Below are 23440 nucleotides of genomic sequence, written 5' to 3'. Positions count from 1 at the left end.
TATTGTTTTAATGTCAAGAAAACAACTATAATGCTCTCTAGATACAGTGAAAACACATGCTATTTGTCTTATACACCTATATTCATCTTGCCTGCAAAGAGAAACTAATCTATTTTACATTCTAAGCACATAGCCTACTACAACTATTATTTTTTTTTTCTTCCACACTCAATTCGTTATTTTATTTACGAGGGAAACGTCGAATCACCTCAAAATACATTAAACATATATATAAAAAAAAACTCCTCCCTCTCTCGAGTTTGACTTCACACAAGTAAATATTCAGAGCTCTTTGAAAAATTATAATATGGTCATAAATATTAATTTTGTATTTGCATAAGGAGAGAGACGCGCCGCGGGTGTATAGGAGTAGCCGAGGTGATGAGGGGGGCGGTGGAAGGGAGGTGGAGGAGGTAGGGGGATGGGTGGTGGAGAGATTGAGTGAGAGAGGCGGAGTACACACACACACACACATCAATTTCTGTATCAACCCCATAACCACCACATCCCTCCCTTCCTTTTCCCTATCAAATCATCATCACCACTATCATCACCACCATCACCATCACCACAACTCCCATTTCCTCCTACGTCACCACTTCCATATCACCACAATCACCACCAACGTGACCACATCCTTATCTTTCTTTTACCATATCATCACCAACATCACTATCACCACCACTCCTTTCCTTCTACATCACCACCACCTCAACACCACATAACTCAATACTCTCGCCCACACCACATTACTCACCACCACCACCACCACCATTATCCTCTCTCTTCCCTCCTTCCTCCTCCTCCTCCCTCCCTCGCGGTGTAAATAAGCCGCTGGGAGATTTAACGCCCGAGGAGGAAGAAAACTAGGCAACAAGAAAACAATAAGCAGGTGAAGGAAGGCCCACAGCACACCTTTGGCCTATTTTCCTCCCTGCCTTCTTTCATCGACTTTAATACACACCGAAATGAACCCTGAACCACTGAACCTCATAACGAAGCTCCGAACCCCTGAAATGAACTACTTTGAAAAATGCCGTAAATTAAGTAGCGAGTTATAGAAGATCTGTTTCATGTTCGATTTAGGACCTTAATATAGAAGAGTAAACCTTGAAATAAATAGGAACCAAGTAAGATGAAAAATAGATGGTGTATAAGACAAGTAATTAATAACATATGTATTGAATGTATATAGAGAACACTGAATAAGAATCTAGTCCCATTTTTAAACATTAAGCCCTGTTTACGTCCGGTCTATAAGGGTTTAACAATAGTATGTATTTTGAGATGAAATTGTAATCCCTGAAAATAAACCACGATGAAAAAGTACCATTATTATGAAACAAACAAATTAAGGCCTCTTGTTGATTCCTGATGTTATATTGTTATGTTCTTACGTTTACGTCCTTTTTAGACTTTGTGAATATACTAAACTTTAAAATGAAATAGTAATCCTTAAAATATAGCATAAGAACAATAAAACAGGTGCCATTCTTAACACAAATATCATCAGTTAATAAACCTTGAAAAACTTTCACTGAACCCTTAATATATGGCAAAGGCAGGGTTTATATGCATACGTTAAAGCTGCGCGTGGCCTCAATGCCCATCTCCGTCACAATGTTCCCTTAAGTATGCAACGAGAATTTTTTATGAACCACCTTGGAAACACCTGAAATAAGCCAGTCAGTAAATTACGTAAATTCAGCAACTAAACTAAAAAAACAAAAACAAAAGACGAGCGTTGGTTAATTACTTGCTTTCTTATCTCCAGCGAACCCAGAGGCCATTTTTTTCCCTCTTACTTTTTTCCCCGCCATACGTAAACTCAACACAAAGCCTTTTTTTCCCCCTCCCGGCCTCACCGTGCGAACTTTTCCTCACAAACTTGGCTTCGTCCGTTGTTTGGGAGGAAAAAAATAATTACCTCTATGAAAACTTGCTCTTTAATGTGCATTACGGGAGAAGCCTTTTGTTTGCTGCCTGTCTGTCTGTCTGGGTGTCTGTCCGTCTGTCTGTCTGTCTGTATAGGTGTTTGTCTGTCTGTCTATAGGTGTTTGTCTCTCTCTCTGTCTAGGTGGCTGGTTTTCTGTCTATACGTGTCTGTTTCTGTGTCTGTATAGGTAGTTAGTTTGTCTATTTATATGTCTTTGTGTCTGTATGTCTGTGTGTTTGTGTAGATAGCTGGTGTGTTTGTCTGCCACTGGCTACGTTGCTGATTTCGTCTATGTCTGTGTCTGTTGGTTGCTGTCTGTGTGTTTATTTCTAGTTGTCTACTTGGCTGATTGTCTGTTTCGGTGTCTGTCTGTCTGTTTCTGTTTTTCTATGTGGCTTCCTGTTTGCTCTCTCTCTCTCTCTCTCTCTCTCTCTCTCTCTCTCTCTCTCTCTCTCTCTCTCTCTCTCTCTCTCTCTCTCTCTCTCTCTCAAGATAATGGAAGCTTCTAGCCATTATGCTACCGTATTTTTCTTATTTCCTCCTCCTCCTCCTCTTCCTTCCTCCTTCTCCTCCTTCCTCCCTCTTCCTCCTTCCTCTTCCTTCACCTTTTACCTCGTTCCCTTTCCTTCTCAAATTCTCTTTACATTTTTCATCTTTCCCCCTTTATTCTCTTAATCCCATTCCTTCCTTTCTTCCTCCCATTCTCATCCTTCTCCTCTTTCACTTCATCTTTCTCCTCCGTTTTTCTTTTCTTCCTCTATCTCTTCTTCCTCCTCAGGCATCCATTTCTTCTCTTACCACCATTCCTTCTTTCCTCCGCTTCCTCCTCCACTGACTATTAATCCTACGTCTGCCTCACCATCATCCCCTTTTCTTCTCCTCCTCCTCCTTCTCCTCGTCCTCCTTCTCCACGTCACCTCCACTCCTCCTCTTCCTCCTCCATCTTCTCTTCCTCCTCCTCCTCCTCCTCCTCCTTCTCGCGGGTAAAATGAAACGACAGCAAAATGGATTAACTAAACGACCGTCTTTGTTTCGCATTTCTCGGCGTGTTGCAGTTTTCGGTCCCGAGACGCGAAAGATACATGTCCCCCGCTTTGCTCTCTCTCTCTCTCTCTCTCTCTCTCTCTCTCTCTCTCTCTCTCTCTCTCTCTCTCTCTCTCTCTCTCTCTCTCGACGTACCCTGCCCTGTAACACAATGAATTCTTTCCGAAACACAAAATTGCTTCGCTACTTCACTTGGTCTTCTGTTGTTTTGTTTTGATCCTGTTCCCGAATTTACATTTAAAGACAGACAGACAGACACACAGACAGACACAGACAGGGAGCTCGTAGTGTGTGTGTGGAAGGGAGGGAGGAGGGAGGAGGGGTGTGTGTGTGTGTGTGTGTGTGTGTGTGTGTGTGTGTGTGTGTGTGTGTGTGTGTTCCTTTTGGACGTCTTTATCAATTCGGTTCAAAGGACGATAATATGTAAAGGCTAATAATTGTCTTTTTAGCTTATTTGTTTGTTATTTTTATTTATTTATGTATTTATTTATTTTAATTCGTCATATGATTGAAAGATTAACCGACAAACAGACAGACAGACAGAAATACGAGTTGACAGACAGACACAATCGAGCCTTTCCGCTAATGAATGAGAGAGAGAGAGAGAGAGAGAGAGAGAGAGAGAGAGAGAGAGAGAGAGAGAGAGAGAGAGAGAGACATATGAAACACTGAAACATTTTGAAACAGAGAGAGAGAGAGAGAGAGAGAGAGAGAGAGAGAGAGAGAGAGAGAGAGCGAGAGAGAGAGAGAACAGCTACAATTTCCTGGTACATTAACGTTGGAAGGGATTCTCGTTAAAAGCTTGATGATGATGATGATGATGATGATGATGATGATACGGTACAAAATATATATAAAAAGAGGTGTTCGGCGCCATGACCTTCAAATTTAATAACATGCAAAGTGACCACAAAAAAATAGTAATCAGTGAAATCAAAGTTAAATTAGTTGTCATTAATAGTCATTTAACACCAGATGTCACTGATATACCCCCCCTCCTCCCCCTCCCCCGACACACACACACACACACACACACACACACACACACACACACACACACACACACACACATTTTTCTTTCTTAATTACTTTCTTTTTTTTTACTTTCTATCTTTCTTTTTCTCACTTTCTCACTTTCTCTTCCTCTTTTCTTACTTTTTTCCTTTCTTATTTTCTTTTTTCTTTCCTTTTCTCTTCCTTTTTCTCTTTCCTTCTGTCATCCTTTCTCTCTCTCTCTCTCTCTCTCTCTCTCTCTCTCTCTCTCTCTCTCTCTCTCTCTCTCTCTCTCTCTCTCTCTCTCTAACACAAATTGGCATCGACCGAGGAAAGGAACAGAAGAGGAGAGGACGAACACAGAATAATAAAAGTCCAGCACAAAGAGGAGGGGAAGGAAGGAAGGAAGAGAGAGAGGGAGGAGGGAAGGAAGGAAGGAAGGAGGAAGGGAGGAAAGGTAAAAACAAAGGGAGGAATCGGTCTGTTCAAATCACCCGCATCCCTTTCCTCTAATTCTCGCATGTAAACAAAACATTACCTGGGCCAGCGGAAGAGGAGGAGGAGGAGGAGGGTCGAGAGAGAAGGGATCACATTTGCTGTTCCAGAATCTTTACCTTCCAGCTCGATCCCTTCCCTCCCTACCTACCATCCAGTAACCAATTCTCTCTGTTGCAAATGATAAATAAACAGGTTCAGAGCGACGTGAGATGATCCGATGTTATGATATGAGGGCGTTCGACTTTTACGCCAGAAGTACGAATGATCTGTTGTAGGGAAGTCTTTAAAGGGTCACACAACCATGCAATTTAAACATCACTTCCTCATATCTAGCAAACTCAAACATCTGGGAATAGGAGAAAGAAGAGAAGAAAATAACGGAGAAAAAGGTAAAAAAATGAGAAGGAAGAAGAATTGAGGAGAGGAAGTGAGAGAGGGAGAAGGAATGGAAGGGGAGGAAAGGGAGAAAGGGGAGGAAGAGGAAGGGGAAGACAGACCACCTTTTTGTTGCTGTTGCTTTCGTTATTAAGGAAGGGACGCTAGAGTGGATGACCGCGTTCTGGATGTTGGAGGTTGGGAAGATAGGTGAACGAAAAGAAGATACTAGAACCAGAAGAATAAAAATGATGGTTGGTGATTCTGGAAGGTGAAAAACGTGTTGCAACATTGATATTACCCCCGTTACCTGGGCCGTCCATAGCATAGCCGCTGTTACGGAGCTGTGTGAGGTGGTGGACGCCACGCCGCTATACTACAAACAATACCGTCAATTTTTATGCGCCAACAACAAAGCCTCGTTTCCCTTTCTTGACGAGACGAATCATTCACCGCTGACGTTGTTTGTTACGTAACTGCATGGGTAACGCCGCCTCTCGTATACACATGACAAATAGGAAAATAAAAGGAAAGAAAAAAGAAAATAAGAAAGGAGAAAAAGTAAGAAAAGAGGGAGAGAAAATGAGAGAGAGATGGGTAACGCCGCCTCTCGTATACACATGACCAATAGGAAAATAAAAGGAAAGAAAAAAGAAAATAAGAAAGAAAAAAAGTAAGAAAAGAGGGAGAGAAAATGAGAGAGAGATGGGTAACGCCGCCTCTCGTATACACATGACCAATAGGCAAATAAAAGGAAAAAAAAAAAAAATAGAGAAAAGAAAAAAAGAAAAGAGAGAGAGAAGAGAGAGAGAGATGAAGTAACCTCTCTCGTGCACTAACTCGATCTCTTTCTTCACCGACAATAGCTCGTTTTCCTTCCCTTGAGACGAGGCAAATCAGTGTTCCCGGGCGTTGTTTGTTGCTTAGATGTGTGTGTTTGACCCCGCCTCTCTCTTACACACATGACAGAGTACAGTGACTCGACCGTTTTCTTCACCGATAAGGGCACGTTTCTATTTCTTAAAAGGAGGTAAATCATTCTTCGCATTTTTTCTATTATTTTTACGTGGCTGTGTGTGACGTCGCCGCTTCTCTCTTTAACACTTGGGAGGCAGACATTTAGTGTCGTATTGTAAGACATTTCGTCCCCCAAGAACACATATTTGACAAGGCTTTCGTAGGAGTTGTGGGCATTTCCAGTAGTAGTTTTATGACCCTGGCGGTAGTTTGACCCTTCTTCTGTACCATGAACCTGAAGAAACACTCAATAGAACCCGACTGACCCCTTCTTTGACCTTCAGAAATAGCTGATGTGAGAAGCGAAAGTATCTTAAAATTCCGACCTTAGACTCGACCGTACTCCATCATCGACAAGACCTCGTTTCCCTTTCTTAAAACGAGGTAAATCATTCCTCGCAACCGTTGTTTGTTACGTGGCTGTGACTATGCCGCCGGTGCCTCCTAAACACACACAGGCAGTAGACTCGATCGTTTCCCTCACCGACAAAGGCCCGTTTCCCTTCCTTAACGAGACAAAACCGATCGCCGCCATCACAACAAACTCAATGGAGGCATCAGTCAAGTGGTGAGGGCCATTGCCTTGCCGCAGACACTTTTTACGTCCGCTCCGAGAATTTATACTTATCGAGGTCCTTAGGTGGGTGACTGGGTGCCTCGCGAAGACCCAGTGACGCTCTGAACTGTACGCAGGCAAGTCACTTTACGTTTGATGATTCTCTAACGTTTCTGGTCTGAGTGTTTATCGTTGACGTAATGAAAAGGCGCTAGGTCAATGATGATAATAGCAATAAACAGAAGAACAGGTAAATAATAGGTAAATGATAATAATAATAATAATAATAATAATAATAATAATAATAATAATAATAATAATAATTTTTTTGTGGTAAAATAAAGCAAAGAAAAGCTGAACAAAATGAGTTAATATGTTACGGGGTAGGTTGGAGCATGTATGAAAACAATACAGTATGTTGATTCTCCTTAGGCAGTCTCTCTTGACCGTATATAGTATAATCTCCCTGCGTTGTTGATCATTTCCTCACCCACTGTCTCTGCATTTTCCCTTCCCTCAGTCTGATTAAGAACAAGCTAGTAGACAAGTATTATTATTTCTGTTACTGTTCAATGTTTTCACAACGACACCATGGATATAGAAAGACGTATTAATGCTGCATTTGAACATTTCCTCACCCGCCCTCTCCGGTTTACCTTTCCTCAGTCTGATTAAGAACAAGGCAGAAGACAAGTATTATTATTTTTGTTGCTATTCTGTTCCCACCACGACACCAAAGATAGAGAAACACGTATTAAGGCTGCATTGTTGATCACTCCCTCACCCACCCTCTCTACGGTTTACCTTTCCTCTGTGTGATTTAAAACGAGCCAGTAAACAAGTATTATTTTTGTCACTATTCTGTTCCCACCACGACACCAAGGATATAAAAACACGTATTAAGGCTGCGTTGTTCATCACTCCTCACCTACTCTCTAAACGGTTTACCTTTCCTCTGTCTGATTAAGGTTAGTTTAGGTTAGGTTAGGTTAGGTTAGGTTAGGTTAGGTTCCAAGGATATAGAAGGCGGCATTAAGGCTGTATTGTTAATCAGTCCCTTACACACCCTCTCAATAATTTACCTTCCCTCTCCCTGATTAAAAGCATCCCGGTAAACAAACATAATTTATTTCCATTATCATTCCATCTTTTCACAACGACACCAAACATATATAAACACGTATGAAGGCTGTCTTGTGAATCATTCCCTCACCCACCCTCTACACACATTTACCTTCCCTTTCCCCTGAATTAGAACGACCCAGTAAACAAACATCATTTATTTTTTGTTATTATTCCACCTTTTCACAGCGACAGTAAATATATAGGAACACGTATTTAGGCTGTATGGTTTGTTGTTCCCCATGCAGACCAACAAATGTACTGGATGTGTCATAGTGTACGGAAATATAGTGTAATTTAATGTAAGGTAATGTAAAGGCAAAATACAGCAGGGTTGGGGTGAAGTCAACTAAGATACCTTCATCCTTTTGAGACTATATATGTATTCTTTTATATGTATCTGTATATCTCAATAAATGTATCAAATCAAATCAAATCATACAGACCCTCTTTACCTTTTAGCTTCCCTTTTGTTTAATTAAGAACAAGGAGGAGAACAAACATGATGTCTCTTATTATTTCCGTTTGCCATTGTAACACGAGGTAGTGGGCCAAGGAGAAAGGCTACATTGTTTATTTTTCACCTTAGGCTATTTACAGCTTACCTCCCTCTTTCTCTAATTCATTATAGCAAGGTACTTAAACAGTCTATTTATGTTAGCTATGGTATTCAAGTAGGTTAGTCAAGTAGGTAGTTATTAAGCCTACGTAGTCTATATTATTTTCCCTCTAACACACTTACAGCCTAACTTTAATATATTGAGGTGTAGTATATTGTGGCTTATGCAAAATTTAAGTGTAAACCACGTCATTTGCTTATGTTGTTCATGTTATTACGGCGTAAGGCAGATTAAAACCGAAATATAGGCTTTTATGTTAATTTCCCTCCCCCTCAGACACACACAGTCTCCCTTTAAATGATCGGACTGTTGTGGCTTGTGCAAGATGAAAGAGAAAAAAAAAACTACGTCATATACTTTTGTTTTCAAAGTTATCATCACAACACCAGGGAGACTAAAGCAGAAAGAGCAGAAATAGCGGCTGCTCAGTATATTTTCCCCTCAGACAGACAAACTCCTTTAAATACGTACTGTCACATGTACAAAAAACAAAGTAAGTAATAGACGTTGTTTACTTCTGTTTGTTTTCCTTGCTATCACGGTAAAAGGCAGACTAAAGCAGAAAGAGAGAGTACTCAGTTAATTCTTTTCCCGCAGACACACAGCCTCCCTTTAAAGTATTGAACTAGTAAGGAGCGAGTGGTGTAAGAATAAGAGGAAGCGGTGAGGCGGACGTCTGGCTGGCTGGGTGAGTGTCTGGCTGTCTGGCTGGGTGGGAGGCGAAGGTCGGCCAGACAAGACGGACCGGCGTGATTGGGTGATTTATAGCAATTGTTTGAGTCTCCCACACAAACCCCGCAGTTCCATTTTCTCTCCTCCCGCACCTTTTTCCATCCAGTGTTACGTCGTATACTAAGACCCGTATTCTCAAACACTTGCATCACTCACAAACATTCCAAAGGCTACAAAAGACAGTAGTCGGGTTCCCATGAGTATTCCTTCACATACATAGTGCAGAAGCGTTGTCAGACTATCCCTAGGCTCATAAAACTAACCATGGAAATACCCCCCCCCCCCCCATTCCCACCCCATTGACAACCTCTATGAAAGCCTTATCTAACGTGGGTGTGTAAGCTTCGAAATGTTTGATGATATGAGACTTTTGATTATGTATAGGATGGCTGTTTCTCCTCGTACTTTGTTCAAGAGGTTTTCTTTATCTTTTCCTTTTCCTGATGATGCTAAAAGAACCCAAAATAACCCCTACGAAAGCCTTATCTAACGTGGGTCTGTAAACTTCGAAATGTTTGATGATATGCGACTTTTAATTATGTATACGATGGTTGGTTCTTTTCTTACTTTGTTCACGAGGTTTTCTTTTATTTTTTATTTTCCTGATGATGCTAAAAGGAGCCAAAACAACCTCTACGAAAGCCTTATCTAACGTGGGTCTGTAAGCTCCGAAATGTTTGATGATATGAGACTTTTGATTATGTATACGATATTTGGTTCTCTTCGTTCGTACTATATTCACAAGGTTTTCATTCTCTTCTCCTTCTCCCGATGATCGCCCAAGAAGCTTATTTCCCGCCTTAGTGTTTCCGGAGTCGATAATTATTAGTCTTGAAAAGTTCTGATTCGCAACTTTTCTTCTCCTTCGTTAGTTTGGGAGGAAGTTTTGTTTTTGTTGGGCTATAGCAGAGGATCGTGGCTAGAAGGAGCTCTGTCTATCTATCTGTGTGTTTATTAGTTACTATTACTATTACTACTTAACTATTACTATTCACTTTCTATCCATATATTCATCTATCTATATTTATCTATTTATTTCTATCTATTAATCTAACCATTCAATACCGGTACCTATCTATTTATCTGCCTATTCTTTATCTATCTGTCTATCAATCTATACATCTAACTTTCCATTCGCACCTACACACACACACACACACACACACACACACACACACACACACACACACACACACACACACACACACACACACACACACACCTACACCCTCCCCACGTAAGTACAGGAATCAGACTTACAACTTACTTAAACATTTTTCCTTCCCCTTTCCCTCTGGCGTTCTCTCTCTCTCTCTCTCTCTCTCTCTCTCTCTCTCTCTCTCTCTCTCTCTCTCTCTCTCTCTCTCTCTCTCTCTCGGTAATCCTCTTAGGTACTTTTGTTCACTCTCGCTCTTCATTCATTTTACATTAAACATTTCCCCTCGAGGTATTTAATGATTTTTTATATATAGTGAAAAGGGATCGATTGAGAGAGAGTTAAAAGTAGGTAGGCAGGTAGAGGGATAGACAGATAGGTAGGTAGGTAGGTAAGTAGATTGGTAGGTAGATAGGGGGACTGGTAGTTAAGTAGGTGAAGAGGTAGAGAGCAAGACTGACAGATAGATAGATAGATAGATAGACAGACAGAGATAACAGGTAGAAAGGGAAGTAAGTAGGTAGGTAAGTGAACTGATAGGTAAGTAGGTAAAGATATATAGATAGTAATATTGATAGATAGATAGATAGATAGATAACAGATAGATAGATAGATAGACAGACAGAGATAACAGGTAGAAAGGGAAGTAAGTAGGTAGGTAAGTGAACTGATAGGTAAGTAGGTAAAGATATATAGATAGTAATATTGATAGATAGATAGATAGATAGATAGATAGATAGATAAGAGAGACAGATACACACATTCATACATACATACGTACACACATACATACATACATACACACATACAACATCCGTGTCCATAAGATGTACACATATTTTTCTTTTCTTGGACCTTGAGGCAAAACAAGACGGACAGGATTTTTTTTTTTTTTTATATATTTTTGAAAACATTTATTATTATTTATTTGTTTTCTTTGCCCGCAGTGTTGAGGAGAAAAAGATATCTTGGTGGATTATTATTTCCTTTGATGTGTTGATGTTTTATTGATGGACAGGGAGATGGAGGGAGGGGAGGAGGAGGAGGAGGAAAGAAGAAGAAGGAAATGAAGGAGAAAAAGAAGAAAAAAAACGAAATAAATAAATAGATAAAAAAGGAAAGAAAAAGTGAACGAAAACAATAATGAAGAGAATGAAACAGAAAAAGAAGAAAACAAGAACAACAAAACAAATAAAAAGAAAAGAAAGTCAAAAAGAAAAAAACAAAACAAAAAATCAAGAACTAGAAAAAAAGAAGAAAAGAAAGAAGAAAAGAAAGCAAAAAATAAAAGAGAAACTAAAAGAGAAAGAGGAAGAGGAAGATAAAGTAGGAGGGAGAGGACACTAAAAAAAAAAAACAATAATAAAACAACTTTCCAAAAAGACAAAAAAAAAATCGGAGCTGGAAAACTTTAATCTCGAGAGAAATATTAAACTTTTTTTTTTGTCTATCCTTCAAAATCAACCTTTTTCTTCCCACTATCTCTTTTTTTATATCGTCGCTTGGGACTCGCCACGTCCGAGGAAGAGGAAATATGTGTGTGTGTGTGTGTGTGTGTGTGTGTGTGTGTGTGTGTGTGTGTGTGTGTGTGTGTGTGTGTGTGTGTGTGTTTTGTCATTATTATTATTATTATTATTATTATTATTATTCACCTTGATTGCAATACTAATTAATACCCTTCTCTTTTATTACAGGTAAGGACACGGCAGTCCAGGTGTAAATGAAGCCAGCTAGGTAACGTGTGTGTGTGTGTGTTTGATGTTGGGAAAGAGGGGTGATATTATTATTATTATTATTATTATTATTATTATTATTATTATTATTATTATTATTATTATTATTAGTTTTTCATTTCTTTATCGGTAACAAGATATACAAACAAACAAACAGCATCAGAAAAGAGGTCTATAAACTTGAAAACAAACGAAAATATTAAAATCAACAACAACAACAACAACAACAACAACAACAACAACAACAACAACCAAAACAACAACAACAACAGCAGCCATCTCTCCTCTCAGCCTCATTACAACCTGTCTCCCTCATCCATTATTTCGTCTCTCTCACTCGTACCACGCTCTCCAATACCTTCTCTTTTTATATCAATTTCCCAAAGGATTCAACGCTCTTTTATTATTCTCCTCTCTTCTCCTCCGGCCGGCGCGAGAGAAGCTTATTTCCTCTATAGTTTTTTTGTCCCTTTTTTAGAATTGATAATTACTCTTCAGAAGTTTGGAATTCGCAACTTTCTACGTCTGGGGAGAGTTGGATTCTATTAAGATATCAGGGAAAAGTGGGTACAACTGTGAACTCAAACAAAGGGATTATAAGTAGTAGTAGTAGTAGTAGTAGTAGCAGTGGTAGTAGTAGTAGTAGTAGTAGTAGTAGTAGGAGCGGGTCAGTACTTATCTCAACTTTGTTTTTGTAGAAGCTTAAAAGTCATACGCCTCTTAGTTTTTTATCCTCTCTCTCTCTCTCTCTCTCTCTCTCTCTCTCTCTCTCTCTCTCTCTCTCTCTCTCTCTCTCTCTCTCTCTCTCTCTCTCTCTCTCTCTCTCTCTCTCTCTCTCTCTCTCTCTCTCTCTCTCTCTCTCTCTCCCCCTCCTGCACACGTACCTCCTCACCCCACCCCCCCCACACACACACGTAGCCAGCACCTCCACCCACCCTTCCTGACCCTCGCCTTCGCCTGACAAAAGTTACGGAGAGCTTCGCCCCGAGACCCCGTGAGGCCCAAGCCGCCCCCTGCAGGGACACACGGCGCCTGGGAACTCCCGAGACGCGTGCAAGCTGTCAGAGGCTTGGTGGGATTCTTGACCGAGCCGGAGAGAGACAGAAAGACAGACAGATACACAGATGAACGGAGACAGATAGACAGGCAATGACGAAGACAGACGTACCCAAGGAGGCATTTCAAACTAATTACAAACTCAATTACCGCACAAAATACAGTTACGCAGTAGTAGTAGTAATAGTAGTAGTAGTAACAGCTGTTGTTGTTGTTGCTGTTGTCATGAAAGGAAAAGGAAGAGGAGAAAAGAAGGAGGAAGAAGGAGAGGAGTCAAACTCACTTTATCTTCCTCTTATTTCGTTTTCTTCCTCGCTTTTCTTGTTTAATGGAGGGGAAGGAGGAGGAGGAGGAGGAGGAAGAGGAAGAGTGAAAGGAGAGAAAATACTGAAGAAAATTGAAATACCAAAAAGAGAGTAACAAAGGAAAGTGAGAGTTAGTAATATTTACACAAAGAATAAAGAGAATAAAAGTTAGTTAGTAAACAAAGAAAGAAAAAAAGGGGTTCGTATGTAAAGGAATATGACTTACTTAGCTTATAAAGAAAATGGGATGATAGTAAATTGAGTATGATAAGATAAATAAGACGATATAAAGAAAACTAAGTATATGAATTTTGGATGAATCAAGAAAATAATGTAAAAAAAATGGAGTTAGGCAGTAAATTAAAGTAAATGAAAAATAAGCATAGAAAACGAGATATAGCAAACAATGAAAAAGGGAATTTATTATACATACAAAGAAAACGATGATTAGCAAATAAAGAAAACGGGGTTGGGTTGGGTGGGCGGGTGGGTGGGTAACTTAAGTAAAGAAAGACGTTGGCTACCCAGTGTGCGCCTCGCCTTTGCCCGCCACCAAGATAAAGGAGGGCGCCTTAAAAGTGTCCTCGGCGTCATCATCACCCGAGTCATCACCCATAATCACAGTCATCTGGGCGAGGATAATGATGCTATATTTTATCTCCTCGTCCTTCTCCTCCTTCGCTCTCCTCACCTTCTTCCTCGCCTTCTACTACTACTACTACTACGTGTTTTCTTCTTTCTTTTCTATCTTCATCTTTTTTGTTGATTTTGTTCTTGTTCTTGTTCTTCATCGTAATCTTTTGCTTTCTTTCTTTATTTTTTTTCCTCTGCTTGTTTTTATTTCTTGTTCTCCTTCTTCTTGCTCTTCTTGTTCTTCTCGTTCTTGTTTTCTTTGTCTTCTTTTTCCTTTTCTTTTTCGTGTTCTGATTCTGCTTTTCTTCTTTTTCTTCTTATTGTTATTATTATTTTTCTTCTTCTTTTTGTTCAGTTCTGGTTCTTGTTCTACGCCTTCGTCTTCATTTTTTGTGTTCTTATTTCGTGTCTTCTTCTTCTTCTTCTTTCTCCTCCTCCTCCTCCGTGCCTCTTATCAGTTCATCCCCTCCTTATTTTTTCCCCTCTATTACTTTATCATCCCCTCCATTCTTTTTCCCAAGGGTCTTTTTTCTCTCCTCCTCCTCCTCCTCCTCTTCTTCTGTCTCCTCTTAATATGCTCTAGTAGCGGGAGGAGGCGGAGGAGGAGGGGGAGGAGGAAGACTACTCACATCTGGGTCGTCTTGAGGGAAATTTACTTCATGCAATGTTGCCAATTCTACAACTACTACTACTACTACTACTACTACTACTACTACTACTACTACTACTTTTCTCCCTCGCATCATAAGGAGGAAGAGGAGGGAGAGTCGTTAACTAATATAAAAAGGTAGCAGAGACAAATAGGTGAAGGAGAAACAAAAAAGGGAAGGAGGAGGATGAGGAAGAAGAGGAGGAGGAGGAGGAGGAGGAGGAAGAGGGTATCATTATTATTCACTTTATCTTGCCTTCTTCTTTTTCTCCTTCATATTTCCTTCTTTTCCTTGTAGTAGTAGTAGTAGTAGTAGTAGAGGAGGAGGAGGAGGAGGAGGAGAACAAGTAGATAAGTATAATATTAAAGTCTCTACTTCCTCATTTATCTATTTTTTTCCTCGCTCTCCTTGTATACCTTATTTGAGGAGGAGGAGGAGGAGGAGGAGGAGGAGGAGGAGGAGGAGGAGGAGGAGGGTAAGTAAGTCAGCTCATTAAGACTCATGAATATGTATCGAGACTGAACGTATAGTGGAATTAACCGCAAACAAACACGAGATAGTGAATATGAAGGAGTAAAGAAAGAAAAGGAGGAGGAGGAGGGGGAGAAGGAGGAGGAGGAGGAGGAGTGAGTGGAGGATTGAAAGAATGCATAATTGAAACGTTGTAAGGGAGGAAGGGAGAAAGGAAGGAACGTAGGAAAGGGGTTGAGGAAAGAGTGAGGGGAGTAGGTTTTGTAGGAAGAATGGAGAGAAAAAAGGAAGGAAGGAAGGAAGGTAGGAAAGGAGTTGAGGAAAGAGTGAGGGGAGTAGGTTTTGTAGGAAGAATGGAGAGAAAAAAAGGAAGGAAGGAAGGAAGGTAGGAAAGGAGTTGAGGAAAGAATGAGGGGAGTAGGTTTTGTAGGAAGAATGGAGAGAAAAAAAGGAAGGAAGGAAGGAAGGTAGGAAAGGAGTTGAGGAAAGAGTGAGGGGAGTAGGTTTTGTAGGAAGAATGGAGAGAAAAAAAAGAAGGAAGGAAGGAAGGTTGGAAAGGAGTTGAGGAAAGAGTGAGGGGAGTAGGTTTTGTAGGAAGAATGGAGAGAAAAAAAGGAAGGAAGGAAGGAAGGTAGGAAGGGAGTTGAGGAAAGAATGAGGGGAGTAGGTTTTTTAGGAAGAATGGAGAGAAGAAAAGGAAGGAAGGAAGGAAGGTAGGAAATGAGTTGAGGAAAGAATGAGGGGAGTAGGTTTTGTAGGAAGAATGGAGAGAAAAAAAGGAAGGAAGGAAGGAAGGTTGGAAAGGAGTTGAGGAAAGAATGAGGGGAGTAGGTTTTGTAGGAAGAATGGAGACAAAAAAAGGAAGGAAGGAAGGAAGTTGATAAAGGAGTAAGAAGATAATATGGAAGACACACAGTAAGTAATTAGTCAGCCGGTCAGTCAGTCAGCCAGTCAGTCAGCCAGTCAGTCTCTCAGTCAGTCAGTTAATAAGTAATAAAGGAAGTAAGGGAGGAAAAAGAAAAGAAGGAAAGAAGGGAGGAGGGAGAATGAAACGAAAGATGGAAGAAAGGAAGGGAGAGAGAGAGAGAGAGAGAGAGAGAGAGAGAGAGAGAGAGAGAGAGAGAGAGAGAGAGAGAGAGAGAGAGAGAGAGAGAGAGAGAGAGAAGGAAGGAAGGAAGGAAGTCGAAGGTATGCATAAGTTGTGAGATGTGGCAACACTGGCCATCATCAACCATCCGAGGAGACCATTGGTTGTCCGAGATTGTGTGTGCAGCGTTGCCAATCCTCCTCCTCTTTCTCCCCCTCATCCCCCTCTATATTTTGTTCCTCCTCCTCTCTTCCTCCTCCTTTCCCTTCTTCCTTCTCGTCCCTCATAGCCAGCCAGCCATCCATCCTCTTCATCTTCTTCATTCTGTTCTTCTTTGCTTCTTCTCTTCCTCCTCTTCTTATTTTGTTCTTCCTTCTTTTCTATTCTTTTTTTCTTTTCACTCTCCTCTTCCTTCATGTACCCATCTCTCCTTTTCTTTATCCTATTCTTCTTTCCCTCTTCGCTTCGTCTTCTTGTTCTCATTCTTCTCTCTCATAATTTTGATCTTCCTGCTCTTTTATTCCTTCTATTTCTCTTCATCCACCTTCTCTTCCTTCAAATACCCATCCTCTCTTCTCCTCTTGTTCTTCTTTACTCCCTTCTATTCTTCTCTTTTCCTTCATTTCTTATTGTTTATACTTATCTCTTACCTTCTCTCTCCCTTTCTCTCTTCCTTCTCTTCCCTCATATACCAAACCAACCATCGTTACTCCTCCTCCTTATCCTACTCTTTCTTCTCTCCCTCTATCCTTGTGTAGCTATCCACGCATCCATGGCAACCTAACCCAACTAGTCACTCAGCCAAGTCACTCAGCCATCCAGTTATCCAGGCGAACCTAACCCAACTAGTCACTCAGTCATCCAGTCTAACCCAGTCCTGTCACCCAGCCAGTCATCAAGCCTTACCCTATCCCACATCATCCTTGCCCCAATCACCCAGTCATCCAGCATCACCCAGCCAGTACTCAGCCTATCCCAGCCCAACCATCCAGCCTATCCCATCCCAAGCATTCATCACCGCTGGATAACTCGCCAATAACTGCTGGGTGATAGGATTCTGTCTCCTCCATTGTGGCTGAAATATTGACGCGAGGAATTGATAGGGCGAGGCAGGTCCTGAGGGAGGAGAATAAATGGAAGGGAAGCAGTGGGAAGATTTTGTCGTTGTGTTTCAGTGGGGTGAGGAAGTCTGAGTGGGTGTGGACAGGGGTGGAGGGAGAGGAGGGATGAGGGAGTGGAGGAGTTTTATGGGAGGGTGGAAAGGAAGGGCAAGAGGGATTTTGTGGATGAGAGGATTGGGGAGGAAAGGGTGGAGGGTGAGGAAGTCTGAGTGGGTGTGGATAGGGGTGGAGGGAGAGGAGGGATGAGGGAGTGGAGGAGTTTTATGGGAGGGTGGAAAGGAAGGGCAAGAGGGATTTTGTGGATGAGAGGATTGGGAAGGAAAGAATGGAGGGAGGAAGAAAAGGAGGAAAGGAAGAAAAGAAGTAAAGGAAGGAAAAAGAGGGGAAGGATTGAAGGAAGGAAAGGAAAATAAGTCTTGAATGTGTGTGTGGATAGGTCTGGATAGAGGGAGGGGAAGAAGGAGGGAGAGTATGAGTTTGATGGGTGTGAGGAGAGGAAGAACAAGGGGATATCATGGGTAGGTGGAAAGGGAAGTAAAAAGGATGGACTTAAGATGGTAGGATGGGAGGATGAAAGAAGGAAGGAGAAAGGGAGGGAATGGTGTAAGAATGGGAAGGGAGGAGGAAGGACATAGAGGAGGTGTGCGGAGAGGATTACAGGAAGAGGAGGAGGAGGAGGAAGGAGGGAGAGTTGGATTTTTATGAGTTTGGAAGGATAAGAACAAAAAGAGAATGATAGGAAGGAAAGAAGAACTGCTTGCTAGATACACGATTGAAGGGAAGGATGAGGATGATGCGGAAAAGAAGGGGAAGAGAGGATTAGGAAGCACAAGAAATGGAGAGAGGGACAGAAAGGATTTTATGGGTATTAGGGAAAGAGGGAGAGTTGGAATTTGTGGGTGGAAAGAATGGGAAGGAAAGGATGGAAGGTGAGGAGAGGAAGGGTTTAAGGGTGAGAGGGGAGAAATAGGGAGGAAGGAAGAGTTATGAAGGAAGGAAGAAGGAGGTAGAGATGTGGGGGAGGGAGGATGGAAAGAAAGGAGGATTATGGAGAGGACAGGAGGAGGAGGAGGGACGGATGGAAGGAGAAGGAGTAAGGTGAAGAAATATAGGAAAATGAGGCAGTATGATAAAAAAAGGAAGGATGAAGGAGGAAAACGAAGATAAAGGAGGGAGAAGAGGAAGGAAACAGTCAATTAGAAGGAGGAAACGAATGGAGAAAAGGAGAAAAAGAAGAGAAAGAATTGCGATGTGAAAAGTAGAGAAAAAAGGAAGAAAGAGAAGTAGAGAGAGAGAGAGAGAGAGAGAGAGAGAGAGAGAGAGAGAGAGAGAGAGAGAGAGAGAGAGAGAGAGAGAGAGAGAGAGAGAGAGAGTGGACAGGCCCGCCATCACCCGTTTTTTCTGTAATATATGGAGGCTTAATATATCTGTCACACCGCCTCTCCGTCCGCCTGTCACTTAGCTTACTTAGAACTCCGAATAGATGAAGATAGATGGCGCCTCTTCCTCCTCTTCTTCCTCTTTCTTCTTCCTCCTTCACCACTTCATCATCCTCCCGTTGACTCTTGAGGGAGGCGATTATGGTCATCAAACGAGAATCTTTTTTTTTTTTTTGTTCCTGTGATTCCTATTATTCTTACATTTTCTATTTTATTTCTTTATTACGAGTATTTTTTCTATTGTTATCAGATTTAGTTTTCAAGGAGTTTTTTTTTTTAGGTCACTTTTTTAAGCATAGGTAAACGAAAGTAGGGGAAGGGAAGGAAGGAAGGAAGGAAAGGAAAGGGAAGGAAAGGAAAGGAAAGGAAAGGAAGGGAGGGAGGGACAGGAAGGAAGGAAGGAAGGACTGACGAACTGACGGATGGAAGGAAGGAAAGAAGGCGGAGAGGATTGAAGGAAGAAGGAAAGGAAAGGAAAGGAAAGAAAGAAAGGAAGGAAGGAAAGGAAGAAAGGAAGAATCACATCAAATCGATATCATACCCATTCATTCCAAGCCAAAAATATGACCATTAGAAAAACAAAACGATAAAAAAACATAAGGAATAATAATAATAACAAATTAACTCCTGATACCGTCCTACAAGCCTCCGTTACGTCCTAAATCTATATCATGCATCAAAGATATCACCGATCAGCCGTCAGCCAACCCTTCTAATTTCTCTCAAGTTAATTACCTTCAACATCTTTCTTCTTCCTCTTGAGCGCCGTTGCCCCGGTCACCTCCAGCCAGCCCGTTAGCTTATCATTTTCCAGTACACGGCCACCTCAGCTGCTATCTTCTTCCTCAGCGACGTTACCCCGCTCACTAACCATCCAGCCCCTTAGTGTGGCATATCCCTGGGCGTGACTAACAGAACCGCTCTCCTTCATAGCGCCAATATCCCCGCTCACCAACCAGCCAGCCCCTTAGTGTAGCATATCCCTGGGCGTGACAACCTCAACAGCTCTTATTCTCCTCGGCGCTGTTACCTCCGGAGACCACAAGCAAGCCCATTAACGCAGCATATCCCTGGGCGTGGCAACCTCAAGCTCTCTCCTCCTCCTCCTCAGCGCCAATATCCCAGCCCGCCACCAGAGAGCCCGTTAGCGTAGAATTAGACGTTTCCACCTCCACAACAGGTCTCCTCTTCATCGCCGTTATCCCACACTCTACGGTAACACCCCTTCATGTTTCACTTACCTGCAGATAGGGAGTAGATATCAAGAGTTGTATATATTTTTAAGAATCAAACGTAGGACATTGCTTTCGACTCCATTAGCAAGTCCGTTAGAGTTGCATATAGTATACCTGGACTTGGCTTCCTCAACAGTTTCTCCTTCTCTTGAGCGCTGTTTCCTCCGCTTTCCGTCTCCACCTTCAAGCTCTTTAACGTAGCATATTCCTGGACATGGCTTCCTCAACAGCTTCTCCTTCTCTTCAGCGCTGTTTCCTCCGCTTTCCGTCTCCACCTTCAAGCTCTTTAACGTGGCATATCCTAGGACGTGGCTACCTTAACAGCTTCTTCATCGCTCTTTCTCCCGCTCTCCGTTGCTTTCCTCTAGTCCGTGGGTTGGTTGGGTTGAACAGGTGGCAGGGACAGAAAGGGAAGCAGGAAGGGCGGCCGTACTTTATCTATATCCATTTCCTGCGTGAGTGAGTGGATTGGGATGTTAATAATCGGGTGAATGGCGGGAAAAAAAGGTTGTAGGAAGGAGCGCTGTGTTGAGGAAGGCGGCATTAATGTAAAGGAAAATACAGCGGAAGTAGGTTAACGACTCCGCGCTGTGATGGAAATCCTTTGTTAGAGAAGGAGGAGGAGGAGGAGGAAGAAAAGATGGGGCAGAGAAGGTTTATGATTGAGTGGAGGAAGTAGAGAAAGAGAGATAAAGAAAAACCTCGCAAGTAGGAGAGGAGAGGTAAAGAGGTGAGGGGGAAGGGAGGGAAAGGGAAAAGAACAGGTGAAGGAGGGCGAGAAAGGGGAAGAGGAGGGAGGGAGGAAAAGATAGGAGGAGGAAGAAAGAATGAAGCTTTGGGAGGGAAGAAAAGGAGTGAGTTAAGAGAAAGAGAGGGAGGTCGTTAAGCAGGAGGAGGTGGAGCAGAAGAAGGAGGAGGAGGAGGAGGAGGTAGACGCGAAGGCAGAACCGACGGAGGAAGGAGAAAGAAAAGGAAAGAAAAAGATGGTGGACATTATATAAAAAAAGGAAGAGGGAAAATTAAGGAAAATTAAACAGAATTGAGGTGAAGAGAAGAGACAGATAGTGTGAGAGAAAAAAAGGGAAAGAATAGAAGGGAAAGAAAACGCCAAAAGGTATAGAACAGAAGCTAAAGAAAGAGAAGGAAAAGTGATATTAGAGGAAGTGAGGGAGGAAGGAGAGACAGGTAACGTGGTATAAAAAGGGCAGGAGAGGAAAGGAAAGAGATCTGGGTATACAAAGATAAGCGAAGGGAAGGGAAGGGACGGATAATTAATAGGAAGTAATGGGAAAAAAATGTTGAAGTAAGGAAAAGTTAGGAAGGTGAAGGAAAATTAAGAGGAAATCGTAGGAAGAAGAAAAGGGGCAGATAATTCGGAAAAAAAGGAAAGGCAAGTAAAGGAAAGGAAAGAGACAAAGGTATAAAAGAAAGCTAAAAAAAAAAGATCAAGGTATATATAGGAAAGTAAGGGAAGGGAAAGGAAGGTAAGGTTAAATTAAGAGGAAGTCTGAGGAAGAAGTGAGGCAGGAAGGATTAAAAGGAAAGGTTAGGAAAAGAAAGGACAGGAAGGGAAAGGAAAGGAAAGGAAAAGAAAGGACAGAACAGGAAGGGAAAGGAAAGGAAAGGAAATAAATTAGGGTAGAAAAAGCAAATATAAGAGAAGGGAAGGGATGGGGATATCAAGAGGAAGTCAAGAGTTAAAAATAGAGACAGGTAAAACGACGAGAAAATAAAGAATGGGAACGAAAAAAATCAAGGGACAGACAGTAAGGTACATGAAAGCGAAGGTGAGGGAAAATTAAGAGGAAGTCGGAGGAAGAAGAGAGGCAGGTAATTCGGCAAAAAGGAAAGGTAAGTAAAGGAAAGGAAGGGCGGGAGGGCAAGTTAGGGGCGTGTAAAGTTAGTTTGGTTATGGGCGGCAGGAAGTTTTGAGAAGGACGGCCCGGCGCAGGAAGCTGGGAAGGAGGGAAGGAAGGAAGGAGCGAAGTAGGAAGGAGGAGGCCAGCCAGGAAGATCTTGCGTAGGAGGAAGAGGAGGAGGAGGAGGAGGAGGAGGTAGGGTAATGGAGAGTGGGAGGTGAGGGGAGGAGGAAGAGTACGAGGAGGAGAAGGAGGTTGAGTAGGAGTAGGAGTAGGAGGAGGTGAAGGAAGAGGGAGATGGTGGAAAGGAGGAGGAGGGGGGAAGGAAGGGGAAAAAGAAGAAAAAATGAAAAGGGAGAAAAATAGAGGATGAATTTGCAGTAGGAAGTTATTAACAAGAAAATGAAATAACTAGAATAAAAGAAAGATAAGGAAGAAGAGTGGAAGGAGGATGGAGAACAGAAGGAGAAAGGGGAAATAAAGGAATAAGGAAAAGGAGAACAGGAAAAAAAATCTAAGGACTAACGCTGATTGGCTGGATAGATTTTCCTCTCCTGTTTATTTTTCTCATTTTCTCTTCGTGTAACTATTCTCTCTAGCTCTTATAGCGTTGAAAAGTTATCATAAGTTAGTAACACAAGAACAGGGACGTAACTACCATCCGTATCGCATATCTGCACTTGTTTTTCGTCATTAAATGCTACCCGAAGAAATAAGGAACGTTAAAACACTCTACGGTAAAATCTACTCACGTTTCACTTACCTGCCGACGTCGAGGAGGGATCAAGACGTAAATATGCTGAAGAAACAAACGTAGATCATTCTTTTCTACTAACTTTCTCTCTCTCTCTCTCTCTCTCTCTCGAAGTTACGCTGCTGAGGTAACTGAGTCAAGAAAACCATTATTTCATTTTCTTTCTCTCTCTCTCTTTCTCTATAGCCCAAGGGTCTATGCGACGGCAGGTAGAGGTAATTTGGAGGCGGAGGAGGAGGAGGAGATGAAGGAGGAAAAAGAGGAGGAGGAGGAGGAGGCGGTGGCGGTGGTGGAGGTGGTGGTGGTACTGATAGGTGGGTGGTAGAGGAGAAAGAAGCAGGAAGAAGAGGAGGAGATGATGAAGGAGGAGGAGGAGGAGGAGGAGGAGTTTCAGTGGGAATAAGAACAGATGGAGGAAAATAAATAGTTGTAATATTAGTAGTTGTAGTAGTCGTATTATTATTATTATTATTATTATTATTATTATTATTATTATTATTATTATTATTAGTAGTAGTAGTAGTAGTAGTAGTAACAAGAGTAGTCGTTATCAATGATGTAACAATATCAACCTAACAGAAATAAGAGCAGTAGTATTATAACTTTTCTTTTCTCTTCTGTTGTAAAGGAAAGATTTAGGAATGAATGAATGAATGAGGGAGAGAGACATTAGCGAGTCGCCCTGAGTCTGCCTTTCTACCTACCTCACTCCTACCGACCTACCTCCCTCCCTACCTCCTCTCTACCTGTCTGACTACCTTCCTCCATTCTTCCCGTCCTACATACCTCCCTCCCTACCTTCCTCCCTACCGGCTTTCCTACCTGCCTCTCTGCCTCTCTCCCTGCCTCCCGCCCGTCCAGGTAATCACGTATTCTCGGCCAAAGTTTTAATTCCTGGTTCCTCGCTCTTCTGGGAGTCATCTGAGTTGTCAATCACTGCCTCGCCTCTCTCTCTCTCTCTCTCTCTCTCTCTTTCAGTCTTTTTTGCCTTTTTAATCCTCCCGTCCTGACATTCTTAATTTTGTAGTAACCTATTATCCGTTGATTT

The sequence above is a fragment of the Eriocheir sinensis genome, chromosome 26, assembly GCF_024679095.1.
Source record: "Eriocheir sinensis breed Jianghai 21 chromosome 26, ASM2467909v1, whole genome shotgun sequence".
NCBI classification, from domain to species: domain Eukaryota; kingdom Metazoa; phylum Arthropoda; class Malacostraca; order Decapoda; family Varunidae; genus Eriocheir; species Eriocheir sinensis.
This window is presented reverse-complemented; position numbering follows the sequence as displayed.